Below are 21,813 nucleotides of genomic sequence, written 5' to 3'. Positions count from 1 at the left end.
TCTCTGCTGGCTGAGATAAGCTCATTTTCAACGTCCACTTCAGAAAGTGATAAAAACAGATCCAGCCATAAAATGCATCATTCTTTTTTGTTTTAGACAACATTTCATGCACTGTTAAACATGTTAAAGCAAGTTGCAGGTGAAAATCTATGTCACTGACTGAGTTTGCATTACTGTGATTTGACCTCTCTGCTGGCTGAGATAAGCTCATTTTCAACGTCCAATTCAGAAAGTGATAAAAACAGATCCAGCCATAAAATGCATCATTCTTTTTTGTTTTAGACAACATTTCATGCACTGTTAAACATGTTAAAGCAAGTTGCAAGTGAAAATCTATGTCTCTGACTGAGTTTGCATTACTGTGATTTGACCTCTCTGCTGGCTGAGATAAGCTCATTTTCAACGTCCAATTCAGAAAGTGATAAAAACTGATCCAGCCAAAAAATGCATCATTCTTTTTTGTTTTAGACAACATTTCATGCACTGTTAAACATGTTAAAGCAAGTTGCAAGTGAAAATCTATGTCTCTGACTGAGTTTGCATTACTGTGATTTGACCTCTCTGCTGGCTGAGATAAGCTCATTTTCAACGTCCACTTCAGAAAGTGATAAAAACAGATCCAGCCATAAAATGCATAATTCTTTTTTGTTTTAGACAACAATTCATGCACTGTTAAACATGTTAAAGCAAGTTGCAAGTGAAAATCTATGTCTCTGACTAAGTTTGCATTACTGTCATTTGACCTCTCTGCTGGCTGAGATAAGCTCATTTTCAACGTCCAATTCAGAAAGTGATAAAAACAGATCCAGCCATAAAATGCAACATTTTTTTTTGTTTTAGACAACAATTCATGCACTGTTAAACATGTTAAAGCAAGTTGCAAGTGAAAATCTATGTCTCTGACTGAGTTTGCATTACTGTGATTTGACCTCTCTGCTGGCTGAGATAAGCTCATTTTCAACGTCCAATTCAGAAAGTGATAAAAACAGATCCAGCCATAAAATGCATCATTCTTTTTTGTTTTAGACAACAATTCATGCACTGTTAAACATGTTAAAGCAAGTTGCAAGTGAAAATCTATGTCTCTGACTGAGTTTGCATTACTGTGACTTGACCTCTCTGCTGGCTGAGATAAGCTCATTTTCAACGTCCATTCAGAAAGTGATAAAAAGAGATCCAGCCATAAAGTGCATCATTCTTTTTTGTTTTAGACAACAATTCATGCACTGTTAAACATGTTAAAGCAAGTGGCAAGTGAAAATCTATGTCTCTGACTGAGTTTGCATTACTGTGATTTGACCTCTCTGCTGGCTGAGATAAGCTCATTTTCAACGTCCAATTCAGAAAGTGATAAAAACAGATCCAACCATAAAATGCCTCATTCTTTTTTGTTTTAGACAACAATTCATGCACTGTTAAACATGTTAAATCAAGTGGCGAGTGAATATCTATGTCTCTGACTGAGTTTGCATTACTGTGATTTGACCTCTCTGCTGGCTGAGATAAGCTCATTTTCAACGTCCAATTAAGAAAGTGATAAAAACAGATCCAGCCATAAAATGCATCATTCTTTTTTGTTTTAGACAACAATTCATGCACTGTTAAACATGTTAAAGCAAGTTGCAGGTGAAAATCTATGTCTCTGACTGAGTTTGCATTACTGTGATTTGACCTCTCTGCTGGCTGAGATATGCTCATTTTCAACGTCCAATTCAGAAAGTGATAAAAACAGATCCAGCCATAAAATGCATCATTCTTTTTTGTTTTAGACAACAATTCATGCACTGTTAAACATGTTAAAGCAAGTTGCAAGTGAAAATCTATGTCTCTGACTGAGTTTGCATTACTGTGATTTGACCTCTCTGCTGGCTGAGATAAGCTCATTTTCAACGTCCAATTCTGAAAGTGATAAAAACAGATCCAGCCATAAAATGCATCATTCTTTTTTGTTTTAGACAACAATTCATGCACTGTTAAACATGTTAAAGCAAGTTGCAGGTGAAAATCTATGTCTCTGACTGAGTTTGCATTACTGTGATTTGACCTCTCTGCTGGCTGAGATAAGCTCATTTTCAACGTCCAATTCAGAAAGTGATAAAAACAGATCCAGCCATAAAATGCATCATTCTTTTTTGTTTTAGACAACAATTCATGCACTGTTAAACATGTTAAAGCAAGTTGCAGGTGAAAATCTATGTCTCTGACTGAGTTTGCATTACTGTGATTTGACCTCTCTGCTGGCTGAAATAAGCTCATTTTCAACGTCCAATTCAGAAAGTGATAAAAACAGATCCAGCCATAAAATGCATCATTCTTTTTTGTTTTAGACAACAATTCATGCACTGTTAAACATGTTAAAGCAAGTTGCAAGTGAAAATCTATGTCTCTGACTGAGTTTGCATTACTGTGATTTGACCTCTCTGATAGCTGAGATAAGCTCATTTTCAACGTCCAATTCAGAAAGTGATAAAAACAGATCCAGCCATAAAATGCATCATTCTTTTTTGTTTTAGACAACAATTCATGCACTGTTAAACATGTTAAAGCAAGTTGCAAGTGAAAATCTATGTCTCTGACTGAGTTTGCATTACTGTGATTTGACCTCTCTGCTGGCTGAGATAAGCTCATGTTCAACGTCCAATTCAGAAAGTGATAAAAACAGATCCAGCCATAAAATGCATCATTCTTTTTTGTTTTAGACAACAATTCATGCACTGTTAAACATGTTAAAGCAAGTTGCAGGTGAAAATCTATGTCTCTGACTGAGTTTGCATTACTGTGATTTGACCTCTCTGCTGGCTGAAATAAGCTCATTTTCAACGTCCAATTCAGAAAGTGATAAAACAGATCCAGCCACTAAAATGCATCATTCTTTTTGTTTTAGACAACATTTCATGCACTGTTAAACATGTTAAAGCAAGTTGCAGGTGAAAATCTATGTCTCTGACTGAGTTTGCATTACTGTGATTTGACCTCTCTGCTGGCTGAGATAAGCTCATTTTCAACGTCCAATTCAGAAAGTGATAAAAACAGATCCATCCATAAATTGCATAATTCTTTTTTGTTTTAGACAACAATTCATGCACTGTTAAACATGTTAAAGCAAGTTGCAAGTGAAAATCTATGTCTCTGACTGAGTTTGCATTACTGTGACTTGACCTCTCTGCTGGCTGAGATAAGCTCATTTTCAACGTCCATTCAGAAAGTGATAAAAAGAGATCCAGCCATAAAGTGCATCATTCTTTTTTGTTTTAGACAACAATTCATGCACTGTTAAACATGTTAAAGCAAGTGGCAAGTGAAAATCTATGTCTCTGACTGAGTTTGCATTACTGTGATTTGACCTCTCTGCTGGCTGAGATAAGCTCATTTTCAACGTCCAATTCAGAAAGTGATAAAAACAGATCCAGCCATAAAATGCATCATTCTTTTTTTTTTTTAGACAACAATTCATGCACTGTTAAACATGTTAAAGCAAGTTGCAAGTGAAAATCTATGTCTCTGACTGAGTTTGCATTACTGTGATTTGACCTCTCTGCTGGCTGAGATAAGCTCATTTTCAACGTCCAATTCAGAAAGTGATAAAACAGATCCAGCCATAAAATGCATCATTCTTTTTTGTTTTAGACAACATTGCATGCACTTGTAAACATGTTAAAGCAAGTTGCAGGTGAAAATCTATGTCTCTGACTGAGTTTGCATTACTGTGATTTGACCTCTCTGCTGGCTGAGATAAGCTCATTTTCAACGTCCAATTCAGAAAGTGATAAAAACAGATCCAGCCATAAAATGCATCATTCTTTTTTGTTTTAGACAACAATTCATGCACTGTTAAACGTGTTAAAGCAAGTTGCAAGTGAAAATCTATGTCTCTGACTGAGTTTGCATTACTGTGATTTGACCTCTCTGCTGGCTGAGATAAGCTCATTTTCAACGTCCAATTCAGAAAGTGATAAAAACAGATCCAGCCATAAAATGCAACATTTTTTTTTTGTTTTAGACAACAATTCATGCACTGTTAAACATGTTAAAGCAAGTTGCAAGTGAAAATCTATGTCTCTGACTGAGTTTGCATTACTGTGATTTGACCTCTCTGCTGGCTGAGATAAGCTCATTTTCAACGTCCAATTCAGAAAGTTATAAAAACAGATCCAGCCATAAAATGCATCATTCTTTTTTGTTTTAGACAACAATTCATGCACTGTTAAACATGTTAAAGCAAGTTGCAAGTGAAAATCTATGTCTCTGACTGAGTTTGCATTACTGTGACTTGACCTCTCTGCTGGCTGAGATAAGCTCATTTTCAACGTCCAATTAAGAAAGTGATAAAAACAGATCCAGCCATAAAATGCATCATTCTTTTTTGTTTTAGACAACAATTCATGCACTGTTAAACATGTTAAAGCAAGTTGCAGGTGAAAATCTATGTCTCTGACTGAGTTTGCATTACTGTGATTTGACCTCTCTGCTGGCTGAGATATGCTCATTTTCAACGTCCAATTCAGAAAGTGATAAAAACAGATCCAGCCATAAAATGCATCATTCTTTTTTGTTTTAGACAACAATTCATGCACTGTTAAACATGTTAAAGCAAGTTGCAAGTGAAAATCTATGTCTCTGACTGAGTTTGCATTACTGTGATTTGACCTCTCTGCTGGCTGAGATAAGCTCATTTTCAACGTCCAATTCAGAAAGTGATAAAAACAGATCCAGCCATAAAATGCATCATTCTTTTTTGTTTTAGACAACAATTCATGCACTGTTAAACATGTTAAAGCAAGTTGCAGGTGAAAATCTATGTCTCTGACTGAGTTTGCATTACTGTGATTTGACCTCTCTGCTGGCTGAGATAAGCTCATTTTCAACGTCCAATTCAGAAAGTGATAAAAACAGATCCAGCCATAAAATGCATCATTCTTTTTTGTTTTAGACAACAATTCATGCACTGTTAAACATGTTAAAGCAAGTTGCAGGTGAAAATCTATGTCTCTGACTGAGTTTACATTACTGTGATTTGACCTCTCTGCTGGCTGAAATAAGCTCATTTTCAACGTCCAATTCAGAAAGTGATAAAAACAGATCCAGCCATAAAGTGCATCATTCTTTTTTGTTTTAGACAACAATTCATGCACTGTTAAACATGTTAAAGCAAGTGGCAAGTGAAAATCTATGTCTCTGACTGAGTTTGCATTACTGTGATTTGACCTCTCTGCTGGCTGAGATAAGCTCATTTTCAACGTCCAATTAAGAAAGTGATAAAAACAGATCCAGCCATAAAATGCATCATTCTTTTTTGTTTTAGACAACAATTCATGCACTGTTAAACATGTTAAAGCAAGTTGCAGGTGAAAATCTATGTCTCTGACTGAGTTTGCATTACTGTGATTTGACCTCTCTGCTGGCTGAGATATGCTCATTTTCAACGTCCAATTCAGAAAGTGATAAAAACAGATCCAGCCATAAAATGCATCATTCTTTTTTGTTTTAGACAACAATTCATGCACTGTTAAACATGTTAAAGCAAGTTGCAAGTGAAAATCTATGTCTCTGACTGAGTTTGCATTACTGTGATTTGACCTCTCTGCTTGCTGAGATAAGCTCATTTTCAACGTCCAATTCAGAAAGTGATAAAAACAGATCCAGCCATAAAATGCATCATTCTTTTTTGTTTTAGACAACAATTCATGCACTGTTAAACATGTTAAAGCAAGTTGCAGGTGAAAATCTATGTCTCTGACTGAGTTTGCATTACTGTGATTTGACCTCTCTGCTGGCTGAGATAAGCTCATTTTCAACGTCCAATTCAGAAAGTGATAAAAACAGATCCAGCCATAAAATGCATCATTCTTTTTTGTTTTAGACAACAATTCATGCACTGTTAAACATGTTAAAGCAAGTTGCAGGTGAAAATCTATGTCTCTGACTGAGTTTGCATTACTGTGATTTGACCTCTCTGCTGGCTGAAATAAGCTCATTTTCAACGTCCAATTCAGAAAGTGATAAAAACAGATCCAGCCATAAAATGCATCATTCTTTTTTGTTTTAGACAACAATTCATGCACTGTTAAACATGTTAAAGCAAGTTGCAGGTGAAAATCTATGTCTCTGACTGAGTTTGCATTACTGTGATTTGACCTCTCTGCTGGCTGAAATAAGCTCATTTTCAACGTCCAATTCAGAAAGTGATAAAACAGATCCAGCCACTAAAATGCATCATTCTTTTTGTTTAGACAACATTTCATGCACTGTTAAACATGTTAAAGCAAGTTGCAGGTGAAAATCTATGTCTCTGACTGAGTTTGCATTACTGTGATTTGACCTCTCTGCTGGCTGAGATAAGCTCATTTTCAACGTCCAATTCAGAAAGTGATAAAAACAGATCCATCCATAAATTGCATCATTCTTTTTTGTTTTAGACAACAATTCATGCACTGTTAAACATGTTAAAGCAAGTTGCAAGTGAAAATCTATGTCTCTGACTGAGTTTGCATTACTGTGATTTGACCTCTCTGCTGGCTGAGATAAGCTCATTTTCAACGTCCAATTCAGAAAGTGATAAAAACAGATCCAGCCATAAAATGCATCATTCTTTTTTGTTTTAGACAACAATTCATGCACTGTTAAACATGTTAAAGCAAGTTGCAGGTGAAAATCTATGTCTCTGACTGAGTTTGCATTACTGTGATTTGACCTCTCTGCTGGCTGAGATATGCTCATTTTCAACGTCCAATTCAGAAAGTGATAAAAACAGATCCAGCCATAAAATGCATCATTCTTTTTTGTTTTAGACAACAATTCATGCACTGTTAAACATGTTAAAGCAAGTTGCAAGTGAAAATCTATGTCTCTGACTGAGTTTGCATTACTGTGATTTGACCTCTCTGCTGGCTGAGATAAGCTCATTTTCAACGTCCAATTCAGAAAGTGATAAAAACAGATCCAGCCATAAAATGCATCATTCTTTTTTGTTTTAGACAACAATTCATGCACTGTTAAACATGTTAAAGCAAGTTGCAGGTGAAAATCTATGTCTCTGACTGAGTTTGCATTACTGTGATTTGACCTCTCTGCTGGCTGAGATAAGCTCATTTTCAACGTCCAATTCAGAAAGTGATAAAAACAGATCCAGCCATAAAATGCATCATTCTTTTTTGTTTTAGACAACAATTCATGCACTGTTAAACATGTTAAAGCAAGTTGCAGGTGAAAATCTATGTCTCTGACTGAGTTTACATTACTGTGATTTGACCTCTCTGCTGGCTGAAATAAGCTCATTTTCAACGTCCAATTCAGAAAGTGATAAAAACAGATCCAGCCATAAAGTGCATCATTCTTTTTTGTTTTAGACAACAATTCATGCACTGTTAAACATGTTAAAGCAAGTGGCAAGTGAAAATCTATGTCTCTGACTGAGTTTGCATTACTGTGATTTGACCTCTCTGCTGGCTGAGATAAGCTCATTTTCAACGTCCAATTAAGAAAGTGATAAAAACAGATCCAGCCATAAAATGCATCATTCTTTTTTGTTTTAGACAACAATTCATGCACTGTTAAACATGTTAAAGCAAGTTGCAGGTGAAAATCTATGTCTCTGACTGAGTTTGCATTACTGTGATTTGACCTCTCTGCTGGCTGAGATATGCTCATTTTCAACGTCCAATTCAGAAAGTGATAAAAACAGATCCAGCCATAAAATGCATCATTCTTTTTTGTTTTAGACAACAATTCATGCACTGTTAAACATGTTAAAGCAAGTTGCAAGTGAAAATCTATGTCTCTGACTGAGTTTGCATTACTGTGATTTGACCTCTCTGCTTGCTGAGATAAGCTCATTTTCAACGTCCAATTCAGAAAGTGATAAAAACAGATCCAGCCATAAAATGCATCATTCTTTTTTGTTTTAGACAACAATTCATGCACTGTTAAACATGTTAAAGCAAGTTGCAGGTGAAAATCTATGTCTCTGACTGAGTTTGCATTACTGTGATTTGACCTCTCTGCTGGCTGAGATAAGCTCATTTTCAACGTCCAATTCAGAAAGTGATAAAAACAGATCCAGCCATAAAATGCATCATTCTTTTTTGTTTTAGACAACAATTCATGCACTGTTAAACATGTTAAAGCAAGTTGCAGGTGAAAATCTATGTCTCTGACTGAGTTTGCATTACTGTGATTTGACCTCTCTGCTGGCTGAAATAAGCTCATTTTCAACGTCCAATTCAGAAAGTGATAAAAACAGATCCAGCCATAAAATGCATCATTCTTTTTTGTTTTAGACAACAATTCATGCACTGTTAAACATGTTAAAGCAAGTTGCAGGTGAAAATCTATGTCTCTGACTGAGTTTGCATTACTGTGATTTGACCTCTCTGCTGGCTGAAATAAGCTCATTTTCAACGTCCAATTCAGAAAGTGATAAAACAGATCCAGCCACTAAAATGCATCATTCTTTTTGTTTAGACAACATTTCATGCACTGTTAAACATGTTAAAGCAAGTTGCAGGTGAAAATCTATGTCTCTGACTGAGTTTGCATTACTGTGATTTGACCTCTCTGCTGGCTGAGATAAGCTCATTTTCAACGTCCAATTCAGAAAGTGATAAAAACAGATCCATCCATAAATTGCATCATTCTTTTTTGTTTTAGACAACAATTCATGCACTGTTAAACATGTTAAAGCAAGTTGCAAGTGAAAATCTATGTCTCTGACTGAGTTTGCATTACTGTGACTTGACCTCTCTGCTGGCTGAGATAAGCTCATTTTCAACGTCCATTCAGAAAGTGATAAAAAGAGATCCAGCCATAAAGTGCATCATTCTTTTTTGTTTTAGACAACAATTCATGCACTGTTAAACATGTTGAAGCAAGTGGCAAGTGAAAATCTATGTCTCTGACTGAGTTTGCATTACTGTGATTTGACCTCTCTGCTGGCTGAGATAAGCTCATTTTCAACGTCCAATTCAGAAAGTGATAAAAACAGATCCAGCCATAAAATGCATCATTCTTTTTTGTTTTAGACAACAATTCATGCACTGTTAAACATGTTAAAGCAAGTTGCAAGTGAAAATCTATGTCTCTGACTGAGTGTGCAAAACTATGATTTGACCTCTCTGCTGGCTGAGATAAGCTCATTTTCAACGTCCAATTCAGAAAGTGATAAAAAGAGATCCAGCCATAAAATGCATCATTCTTTTTTGTTTTAGACAACAATTCATGCACTGTTGAACATGTTAAAGCAAGTGGCAAGTGAAAATCTATGTCTCTGACTGAGTTTGCATTACTGTGATTTGACCTCTTTGCTGGCTGAGATAAGCTCATTTTCAACGTCCAATTCAGAAAGTGATAAAAACAGATCCAGCCATAAAATGCATCATTCTTTTTTGTTTTAGACAACAATTCATGCACTGTTAAACATGTTAAAGCAAGTTGCAAGTGAAAATCTATGTCTCTGACTGAGTTTGCATTACTGTGATTTGACCTCTCTGCTGGCTGAGATAAGCTCATTTTCAACGTCCAATTCAGAAAGTAATAAAAACAGATCCAGCCATAAAATGCATCATTCTTTTTTGTTTTAGACAACATTTCATGCACTGTTAAACATGTTAAAGCAAGTTGCAAGTGAAAATCTATGTCTCTGAATGAGTTTGCAAAACTATGATTTGACCTCTCTGCTGGCTGAGATAAGCTCATTTTCAACGTCCAATTCAGAAAGTGATAATAACAGATCCAGCCATAAAATGCATCATTCTTTTTTGTTTTAGACAACAATTCATGCACTGTTAAACATGTTAAAGCAAGTTGCAAGTGAAAATCTATGTCTCTGACTGAGTTTGCATTACTGTGATTTGACCTCTCTGCTGGCTGAGATAAGCTCATTTTCAACGTCCAATTCAGAAAGTAATAAAAACAGATCCAGCCATAAAATGCATCATTCTTTTTTGTTTTAGACAACAATTCATGCACTGTTAAACATGTTAAAGCAAGTTGCAAGTGAAAATCTATGTCTCTGACTGAGTTTGCAAAACTATGATTTGACCTCTCTGCTGGCTGAGATAAGCTCATTTTCAACGTCCAATTCAGAAAGTGATAAAAACAGATCCAGCCATAAAATGCATCATTCTTTTTTGTTTTAGACAACAATTCATGCACTGTTAAACATGTTAAAGCAAGTTGCAGGTGAAAATCTATGTCTCTGACTGAGTTTGCATTACTGTGATTTGACCTCTCTGCTGGCTGAGATAAGCTCATTTTCAACGTCCAATTCAGAAAGTGATAATAACAGATCCAGCCATAAAATGCATCATTCTTTTTTGTTTTAGACAACAATTCATGCACTGTTAAACATGTTAAAGCAAGTTGCAAGTGAAAATCTATGTCTCTGACTGAGTTTGCATTACTGTGATTTGACCTCTCTGCTGGCTGAGATAAGCTCATTTTCAACGTCCAATTCAGAAAGTAATAAAAACAGATCCAGCCATAAAATGCATCATTCTTTTTTGTTTTAGACAACATTTCATGCACTGTTAAACATGTTAAAGCAAGTTGCAAGTGAAAATCTATGTCTCTGAATGAGTTTGCAAAACTATGATTTGACCTCTCTGCTGGCTGAGATAAGCTCATTTTCAACGTCCAATTCAGAAAGTGATAAAAAGAGATCCAGCCATAAAATGCATCATTCTTTTTTGTTTTAGACAACAATTCATGCACTGTTAAACATGTTAAAGCAAGTTGCAAGTGAAAATCTATGTCTCTGACTGAGTTTGCATTACTCTGATTTGACCTCTCTGCTGGCTGAGATAAGCTCATTTTCAACGTACAATTCAGAAAGTGATAAAACAGATCCAGCCATAAAATGCATCATTCTTTTTTGTTTTAGACAACATTGCATGCACTTGTAAAAATGTTAAAGCAAGTTGCAGGTGAAAATCTATGTCTCTGACTGAGTTTGCATTACTGTGATTTGACCTCTCTGCTGGCTGAGATAAGCTCATTTTCAACGTCCAATTCAGAAAGTGATAAAAACAGATCCAGCCATAAAATGCATCATTCTTTTTTGTTTTAGACAACAATTCATGCACTGTTAAACATGTTAAAGCAAGTTGCAAGTGAAAATCTATGTCTCTGACTGAGTTTGCATTACTGTGATTTGACCTCTCTGCTGGCTGAGATAAGCTCATTTTCAACGTCCAATTCAGAAAGTGATAAAAACAGATCCAGCCATAAAATGCATCATTCTTTTTTGTTTTAGACAACAATTCATGCACTGTTAAACATGTTAAAGCAAGTTGCAAGTGAAAATCTATGTCTCTGACTGAGTTTGCATTACTGTGATTTGACCTCTCTGCTGGCTGAGATAAGCTCATTTTCAACGTCCAATTCAGAAAGTAATAAAAACAGATCCAGCCATAAAATGCATCATTCTTTTTTGTTTTAGACAACATTTCATGCACTGTTAAACATGTTAAAGCAAGTTGCAAGTAAAAATCTATTTCTCTGAATGAGTTTGCAAAACTATGATTTGACCTCTCTGCTGGCTGAGATAAGCTCATTTTCAACGTCCAATTCAGAAAGTGATAAAAAGAGATCCAGCCATAAAATGCATCATTCTTTTTTGTTTTAGACAACAATTCATGCACTGTTAAACATGTTAAAGCAAGTTGCAAGTGAAAATCTATGTCTCTGACTGAGTTTGCATTACTCTGATTTGACCTCTCTGCTGGCTGAGATAAGCTCATTTTCAACGTCCAATTCAGAAAGTGATAAAACAGATCCAGCCATAAAATGCATCATTCTTTTTTGTTTTAGACAACATTGCATGCACTTGTAAACATGTTAAAGCAAGTTGCAGGTGAAAATCTATGTCTCTGACTGAGTTTGCATTACTGTGATTTGACCTCTCTGCTGGCTGAGATAAGCTCATTTTCAACGTCCAATTCAGAAAGTGATAAAAAGAGATCCAGCCATAAAATGCATCATTCTTTTTTTGTTTTAGACAACAATTCATGCACTGTTAAACATGTTAAAGCAAGTTGCAAGTGAAAATCTATGTCTCTGACTGAGTTTGCATTACTGTGATTTGACCTCTCTGCTGGCTGAGATAAGCTCATTTTCAACGTCCAATTCAGAAAGTAATAAAAACAGATCCAGCCATAAAATGCATCATTCTTTTTTGTTTTAGACAACAATTCATGCACTGTTAAACATGTTAAAGCAAGTTGCAAGTGAAAATCTATGTCTCTGACTGAGTTTGCAAAACTATGATTTGACCTCTCTGCTGGCTGAGATAAGCTCATTTTCAACGTCCAATTCAGAAAGTGATAAAAACAGATCCAGCCATAAAATGCATCATTCTTTTTTGTTTTAGACAACAATTCATGCACTGTTAAACATGTTAAAGCAAGTTGCAGGTGAAAATCTATGTCTCTGACTGAGTTTGCATTACTGTGATTTGACCTCTCTGCTGGCTGAGATAAGCTCATTTTCAACGTCCAATTCAGAAAGTGATAATAACAGATCCAGCCATAAAATGCATCATTCTTTTTTGTTTTAGACAACAATTCATGCACTGTTAAACATGTTAAAGCAAGTTGCAAGTAAAAATCTATGTCTCTGACTGAGTTTGCATTACTGTGATTTGACCTCTCTGCTGGCTGAGATAAGCTCATTTTCAACATCCAATTCAGAAAGTGATAAAAACAGATCCAGCCATAAAATGCATCATTCTTTTTTGTTTTAGACAACAATTCATGCACTGTTAAACATGTTAAAGCAAGTTGCAAGTGAAAATCTATGTCTCTGACTGAGTTTGCATTACTGTGATTTGACCTCTCTGCTGGCTGAGATAAGCTCATTTTCAACGTCCAATTCAGAAAGTGATAAAAACAGATCCAGCCATAAAATGCATCATTCTTTTTTTTTTTTAGACAACAATTCATGCACTGTTAAACATGTTAAAGCAAGTTGCAAGTGAAAATCTATGTCTCTGACTGAGTTTGCATTACTGTGATTTGACCTGTCTGCTGGCTGAGATAAGCTCATTTTCAACGTCCAATTCAGAAAGTGATAAAACAGATCCAGCCATAAAATGCATCATTCTTTTTTGTTTTAGACAACATTGCATGCACTTGTAAACATGTTAAAGCAAGTTGCAGGTGAAAATCTATGTCTCTGACTGAGTTTGCATTACTGTGATTTGACCTCTCTGCTGGCTGAGATAAGCTCATTTTCAACGTCCAATTCAGAAAGTGATAAAAACAGATCCAGCCATAAAATGCATCATTCTTTTTTGTTTTAGACAACAATTCATGCACTGTTAAACATGTTAAAGCAAGTTGCAAGTGAAAATCTATGTCTCTGACTGAGTTTGCATTACTGTGATTTGACCTCTCTGCTGGCTGAGATAAGCTCATTTTCAACGTCCAATTCAGAAAGTGATAAAAACAGATCCAGCCATAAAATGCATCATTCTTTTTTGTTTTAGACAACAATTCATGCACTGTTAAACATGTTAAAGCAAGTTGCAGGTGAAAATCTATGTCTCTGACTGAGTTTGCATTACTGTGATTTGACCTCTCTGCTGGCTGAGATAAGCTCATTTTCAACGTCCAATTCAGAAAGTGATAAAAACAGATCCAGCCACTGAAATGCATCATTCTTTTTGTTTTAGACAACATTTCATGCACTGTTAAACATGTTAAAGCAAGTTGCAGGTGAAAATCTATGTCTCTGACTGAGTTTGCATTACTGTGGTTTGACCTCTCTGCTGGCTGAAATAAGCTCATTTTCAACGTCCAATTCAGAAAGTGATAAAAACAGATCCAGCCATAAATTGCATCATTCTTTTTTGTTTTAGACAACAATTCATGCACTGTTAAACATGTTAAAGCAAGTTGCAAGTGAAAATCTATGTCTCTGACAGAGTTTGCATTACTGTGATTTGACCTCTCTGCTGGCTGAGATAAGCTAATTTTCAACGTCCAATTCAGAAAGTGATAAAAAGAGATCCAGCCATAAAATGCAACATTCTTTTTTGTTTTAGACAACATTTCATGCACTGTTAAACATGTTAAAGCAAGTTGCAAGTGAAAATCTATGTCTCTGAATGAGTTTGCAAAACTATGATTTGACCTCTCTGCTGGCTGAGATAAGCTCATTTTCAACGTCCAATTCAGAAAGTGATAATAACAGATCCAGCCATAAAATGCATCATTCTTTTTTGTTTTAGACAACAATTCATGCACTGTTAAACATGTTAAAGCAAGTTGCAAGTGAAAATCTATGTCTCTGACTGAGTTTGCAAAACTATGATTTGACCTCTCTGCTGGCTGAGATAAGCTCATTTTCAACGTCCAATTCAGAAAGTGATAAAAACAGATCCAGCCATAAAATGCATCATTCTTTTTTGTTTTAGACAACAATTCATGCACTGTTAAACATGTTAAAGCAAGTTGCAGGTGAAAATCTATGTCTCTGACTGAGTTTGCATTACTGTGATTTGACCTCTCTGCTGGCTGAGATAAGCTCATTTTCAACGTCCAATTCAGAAAGTGATAAAAACAGATCCAGCCATAAAATGCATCATTCTTTTTTGTTTTAGACAACAATTCATGCACTGTTAAACATGTTAAAGCAAGTTGCAGGTGAAAATCTATGTCTCTGACTGAGTTTGCATTACTGTGATTTGACCTCTCTGCTGGCTGAGATAAGCTCATTTTCAACGTCCAATTCAGAAAGTGATAAAAACAGATCCAGCCATAAAATGCATCATTCTTTTTTGTTTTAGACAACAATTCATGCACTGTTAAACATGTTAAAGCAAGTTGCAGGTGAAAATCTATGTCTCTGACTGAGTTTACATTACTGTGATTTGACCTCTCTGCTGGCTGAAATAAGCTCATTTTCAACGTCCAATTCAGAAAGTGATAAAAACAGATCCAGCCATAAAGTGCATCATTCTTTTTTGTTTTAGACAACAATTCATGCACTGTTAAACATGTTAAAGCAAGTGGCAAGTGAAAATCTATGTCTCTGACTGAGTTTGCATTACTGTGATTTGACCTCTCTGCTGGCTGAGATAAGCTCATTTTCAACGTCCAATTAAGAAAGTGATAAAAACAGATCCAGCCATAAAATGCATCATTCTTTTTTGTTTTAGACAACAATTCATGCACTGTTAAACATGTTAAAGCAAGTTGCAGGTGAAAATCTATGTCTCTGACTGAGTTTGCATTACTGTGATTTGACCTCTCTGCTGGCTGAGATATGCTCATTTTCAACGTCCAATTCAGAAAGTGATAAAAACAGATCCAGCCATAAAATGCATCATTCTTTTTTGTTTTAGACAACAATTCATGCACTGTTAAACATGTTAAAGCAAGTTGCAAGTGAAAATCTATGTCTCTGACTGAGTTTGCATTACTGTGATTTGACCTCTCTGCTTGCTGAGATAAGCTCATTTTCAACGTCCAATTCAGAAAGTGATAAAAACAGATCCAGCCATAAAATGCATCATTCTTTTTTGTTTTAGACAACAATTCATGCACTGTTAAACATGTTAAAGCAAGTTGCAGGTGAAAATCTATGTCTCTGACTGAGTTTGCATTACTGTGATTTGACCTCTCTGCTGGCTGAGATAAGCTCATTTTCAACGTCCAATTCAGAAAGTGATAAAAACAGATCCAGCCATAAAATGCATCATTCTTTTTTGTTTTAGACAACAATTCATGCACTGTTAAACATGTTAAAGCAAGTTGCAGGTGAAAATCTATGTCTCTGACTGAGTTTGCATTACTGTGATTTGACCTCTCTGCTGGCTGAAATAAGCTCATTTTCAACGTCCAATTCAGAAAGTGATAAAAACAGATCCAGCCATAAAATGCATCATTCTTTTTTGTTTTAGACAACAATTCATGCACTGTTAAACATGTTAAAGCAAGTTGCAGGTGAAAATCTATGTCTCTGACTGAGTTTGCATTACTGTGATTTGACCTCTCTGCTGGCTGAAATAAGCTCATTTTCAACGTCCAATTCAGAAAGTGATAAAACAGATCCAGCCACTAAAATGCATCATTCTTTTTGTTTAGACAACATTTCATGCACTGTTAAACATGTTAAAGCAAGTTGCAGGTGAAAATCTATGTCTCTGACTGAGTTTGCATTACTGTGATTTGACCTCTCTGCTGGCTGAGATAAGCTCATTTTCAACGTCCAATTCAGAAAGTGATAAAAACAGATCCATCCATAAATTGCATCATTCTTTTTTGTTTTAGACAACAATTCATGCACTGTTAAACATGTTAAAGCAAGTTGCAAGTGAAAATCTATGTCTCTGACTGAGTTTGCATTACTGTGACTTGACCTCTCTGCTGGCTGAGATAAGCTCATTTTCAACGTCCATTCAGAAAGTGATAAAAAGAGATCCAGCCATAAAGTGCATCATTCTTTTTTGTTTTAGACAACAATTCATGCACTGTTAAACATGTTGAAGCAAGTGGCAAGTGAAAATCTATGTCTCTGACTGAGTTTGCATTACTGTGATTTGACCTCTCTGCTGGCTGAGATAAGCTCATTTTCAACGTCCAATTCAGAAAGTGATAAAAACAGATCCAGCCATAAAATGCATCATTCTTTTTTGTTTTAGACAACAATTCATGCACTGTTAAACATGTTAAAGCAAGTTGCAAGTGAAAATCTATGTCTCTGACTGAGGGTGCAAAACTATGATTTGACCTCTCTGCTGGCTGAGATAAGCTCATTTTCAACGTCCAATTCAGAAAGTGATAAAAAGAGATCCAGCCATAAAATGCATCATTCTTTTTTGTTTTAGACAACAATTCATGCACTGTTGAACATGTTAAAGCAAGTGGCAAGTGAAAATCTATGTCTCTGACTGAGTTTGCATTACTGTGATTTGACCTCTTTGCTGGCTGAGATAAGCTCATTTTCAACGTCCAATTCAGAAAGTGATAAAAACAGATCCAGCCATAAAATGCATCATTCTTTTTTGTTTTAGACAACAATTCATGCACTGTTAAACATGTTAAAGCAAGTTGCAAGTGAAAATCTATGTCTCTGACTGAGTTTGCATTACTGTGATTTGACCTCTCTGCTGGCTGAGATAAGCTCATTTTCAACGTCCAATTCAGAAAGTAATAAAAACAGATCCAGCCATAAAATGCATCATTCTTTTTTGTTTTAGACAACATTTCATGCACTGTTAAACATGTTAAAGCAAGTTGCAAGTGAAAATCTATGTCTCTGAATGAGTTTGCAAAACTATGATTTGACCTCTCTGCTGGCTGAGATAAGCTCATTTTCAACGTCCAATTCAGAAAGTGATAATAACAGATCCAGCCATAAAATGCATCATTCTTTTTTGTTTTAGACAACAATTCATGCACTGTTAAACATGTTAAAGCAAGTTGCAAGTGAAAATCTATGTCTCTGACTGAGTTTGCATTACTGTGATTTGACCTCTCTGCTGGCTGAGATAAGCTCATTTTCAACGTCCAATTCAGAAAGTAATAAAAACAGATCCAGCCATAAAATGCATCATTCTTTTTTGTTTTAGACAACAATTCATGCACTGTTAAACATGTTAAAGCAAGTTGCAAGTGAAAATCTATGTCTCTGACTGAGTTTGCAAAACTATGATTTGACCTCTCTGCTGGCTGAGATAAGCTCATTTTCAACGTCCAATTCAGAAAGTGATAAAAACAGATCCAGCCATAAAATGCATCATTCTTTTTTGTTTTAGACAACAATTCATGCACTGTTAAACATGTTAAAGCAAGTTGCAGGTGAAAATCTATGTCTCTGACTGAGTTTGCATTACTGTGATTTGACCTCTCTGCTGGCTGAGATAAGCTCATTTTCAACGTCCAATTCAGAAAGTGATAATAACAGATCCAGCCATAAAATGCATCATTCTTTTTTGTTTTAGACAACAATTCATGCACTGTTAAACATGTTAAAGCAAGTTGCAAGTGAAAATCTATGTCTCTGACTGAGTTTGCATTACTGTGATTTGACCTCTCTGCTGGCTGAGATAAGCTCATTTTCAACGTCCAATTCAGAAAGTAATAAAAACAGATCCAGCCATAAAATGCATCATTCTTTTTTGTTTTAGACAACATTTCATGCACTGTTAAACATGTTAAAGCAAGTTGCAAGTGAAAATCTATGTCTCTGAATGAGTTTGCAAAACTATGATTTGACCTCTCTGCTGGCTGAGATAAGCTCATTTTCAACGTCCAATTCAGAAAGTGATAAAAAGAGATCCAGCCATAAAATGCATCATTCTTTTTTGTTTTAGACAACAATTCATGCACTGTTAAACATGTTAAAGCAAGTTGCAAGTGAAAATCTATGTCTCTGACTGAGTTTGCATTACTCTGATTTGACCTCTCTGCTGGCTGAGATAAGCTCATTTTCAACGTACAATTCAGAAAGTGATAAAACAGATCCAGCCATAAAATGCATCATTCTTTTTTGTTTTAGACAACATTGCATGCACTTGTAAAAATGTTAAAGCAAGTTGCAGGTGAAAATCTATGTCTCTGACTGAGTTTGCATTACTGTGATTTGACCTCTCTGCTGGCTGAGATAAGCTCATTTTCAACGTCCAATTCAGAAAGTGATAAAAACAGATCCAGCCATAAAATGCATCATTCTTTTTTGTTTTAGACAACAATTCATGCACTGTTAAACATGTTAAAGCAAGTTGCAAGTGAAAATCTATGTCTCTGACTGAGTTTGCATTACTGTGATTTGACCTCTCTGCTGGCTGAGATAAGCTCATTTTCAACGTCCAATTCAGAAAGTGATAAAAACAGATCCAGCCATAAAATGCATCATTCTTTTTTGTTTTAGACAACAATTCATGCACTGTTAAACATGTTAAAGCAAGTTGCAAGTGAAAATCTATGTCTCTGACTGAGTTTGCATTACTGTGATTTGACCTCTCTGCTGGCTGAGATAAGCTCATTTTCAACGTCCAATTCAGAAAGTAATAAAAACAGATCCAGCCATAAAATGCATCATTCTTTTTTGTTTTAGACAACATTTCATGCACTGTTAAACATGTTAAAGCAAGTTGCAAGTAAAAATCTATTTCTCTGAATGAGTTTGCAAAACTATGATTTGACCTCTCTGCTGGCTGAGATAAGCTCATTTTCAACGTCCAATTCAGAAAGTGATAAAAAGAGATCCAGCCATAAAATGCATCATTCTTTTTTGTTTTAGACAACAATTCATGCACTGTTAAACATGTTAAAGCAAGTTGCAAGTGAAAATCTATGTCTCTGACTGAGTTTGCATTACTCTGATTTGACCTCTCTGCTGGCTGAGATAAGCTCATTTTCAACGTCCAATTCAGAAAGTGATAAAACAGATCCAGCCATAAAATGCATCATTCTTTTTTGTTTTAGACAACATTGCATGCACTTGTAAACATGTTAAAGCAAGTTGCAGGTGAAAATCTATGTCTCTGACTGAGTTTGCATTACTGTGATTTGACCTCTCTGCTGGCTGAGATAAGCTCATTTTCAACGTCCAATTCAGAAAGTGATAAAAAGAGATCCAGCCATAAAATGCATCATTCTTTTTTTGTTTTAGACAACAATTCATGCACTGTTAAACATGTTAAAGCAAGTTGCAAGTGAAAATCTATGTCTCTGACTGAGTTTGCATTACTGTGATTTGACCTCTCTGCTGGCTGAGATAAGCTCATTTTCAACGTCCAATTCAGAAAGTAATAAAAACAGATCCAGCCATAAAATGCATCATTCTTTTTTGTTTTAGACAACAATTCATGCACTGTTAAACATGTTAAAGCAAGTTGCAAGTGAAAATCTATGTCTCTGACTGAGTTTGCAAAACTATGATTTGACCTCTCTGCTGGCTGAGATAAGCTCATTTTCAACGTCCAATTCAGAAAGTGATAAAAACAGATCCAGCCATAAAATGCATCATTCTTTTTTGTTTTAGACAACAATTCATGCACTGTTAAACATGTTAAAGCAAGTTGCAGGTGAAAATCTATGTCTCTGACTGAGTTTGCATTACTGTGATTTGACCTCTCTGCTGGCTGAGATAAGCTCATTTTCAACGTCCAATTCAGAAAGTGATAATAACAGATCCAGCCATAAAATGCATCATTCTTTTTTGTTTTAGACAACAATTCATGCACTGTTAAACATGTTAAAGCAAGTTGCAAGTAAAAATCTATGTCTCTGACTGAGTTTGCATTACTGTGATTTGACCTCTCTGCTGGCTGAGATAAGCTCATTTTCAACATCCAATTCAGAAAGTGATAAAAACAGATCCAGCCATAAAATGCATCATTCTTTTTTGTTTTAGACAACAATTCATGCACTGTTAAACATGTTAAAGCAAGTTGCAAGTGAAAATCTATGTCTCTGACTGAGTTTGCATTACTGTGATTTGACCTCTCTGCTGGCTGAGATGAGCTCATTTTCAACGTCCAATTCAGAAAGTGATAAAAACAGATCCAGCCATAAAATGCATCATTCTTTTTTTTTTTTAGACAACAATTCATGCACTGTTAAACATGTTAAAGCAAGTTGCAAGTGAAAATCTATGTCTCTGACTGAGTTTGCATTACTGTGATTTGACCTGTCTGCTGGCTGAGATAAGCTCATTTTCAACGTCCAATTCAGAAAGTGATAAAACAGATCCAGCCATAAAATGCATCATTCTTTTTTGTTTTAGACAACATTGCATGCACTTGTAAACATGTTAAAGCAAGTTGCAGGTGAAAATCTATGTCTCTGACTGAGTTTGCATTGCTGTGATTTGACCTCTCTGCTGGCTGAGATAAGCTCATTTTCAACGTCCAATTCAGAAAGTGATAAAAACAGATCCAGCCATAAAATGCATCATTCTTTTTTGTTTTAGACAACAATTCATGCACTGTTAAACATGTTAAAGCAAGTTGCAAGTGAAAATCTATGTCTCTGACTGAGTTTGCATTACTGTGATTTGACCTCTCTGCTGGCTGAGATAAGCTCATTTTCAACGTCCAATTCAGAAAGTGATAAAAACAGATCCAGCCATAAAATGCATCATTCTTTTTTGTTTTAGACAACAATTCATGCACTGTTAAACATGTTAAAGCAAGTTGCAGGTGAAAATCTATGTCTCTGACTGAGTTTGCATTACTGTGATTTGACCTCTCTGCTGGCTGAGATAAGCTCATTTTCAACGTCCAATTCAGAAAGTGATAAAAACAGATCCAGCCACTGAAATGCATCATTCTTTTTGTTTTAGACAACATTTCATGCACTGTTAAACATGTTAAAGCAAGTTGCAGGTGAAAATCTATGTCTCTGACTGAGTTTGCATTACTGTGGTTTGACCTCTCTGCTGGCTGAAATAAGCTCATTTTCAACGTCCAATTCAGAAAGTGATAAAAACAGATCCAGCCATAAATTGCATCATTCTTTTTTGTTTTAGACAACAATTCATGCACTGTTAAACATGTTAAAGCAAGTTGCAAGTGAAAATCTATGTCTCTGACAGAGTTTGCATTACTGTGATTTGACCTCTCTGCTGGCTGAGATAAGCTAATTTTCAACGTCCAATTCAGAAAGTGATAAAAAGAGATCCAGCCATAAAATGCAACATTCTTTTTTGTTTTAGACAACATTTCATGCACTGTTAAACATGTTAAAGCAAGTTGCAAGTGAAAATCTATGTCTCTGAATGAGTTTGCAAAACTATGATTTGACCTCTCTGCTGGCTGAGATAAGCTCATTTTCAACGTCCAATTCAGAAAGTGATAATAACAGATCC

This window comes from Danio rerio, chromosome 23 (assembly GCF_052040795.2).
Source record: "Danio rerio strain M-AB ecotype USA chromosome 23, GRCz13ab, whole genome shotgun sequence".
In the NCBI taxonomy this organism is placed as follows: domain Eukaryota; kingdom Metazoa; phylum Chordata; class Actinopteri; order Cypriniformes; family Danionidae; genus Danio; species Danio rerio.
This window is presented reverse-complemented; position numbering follows the sequence as displayed.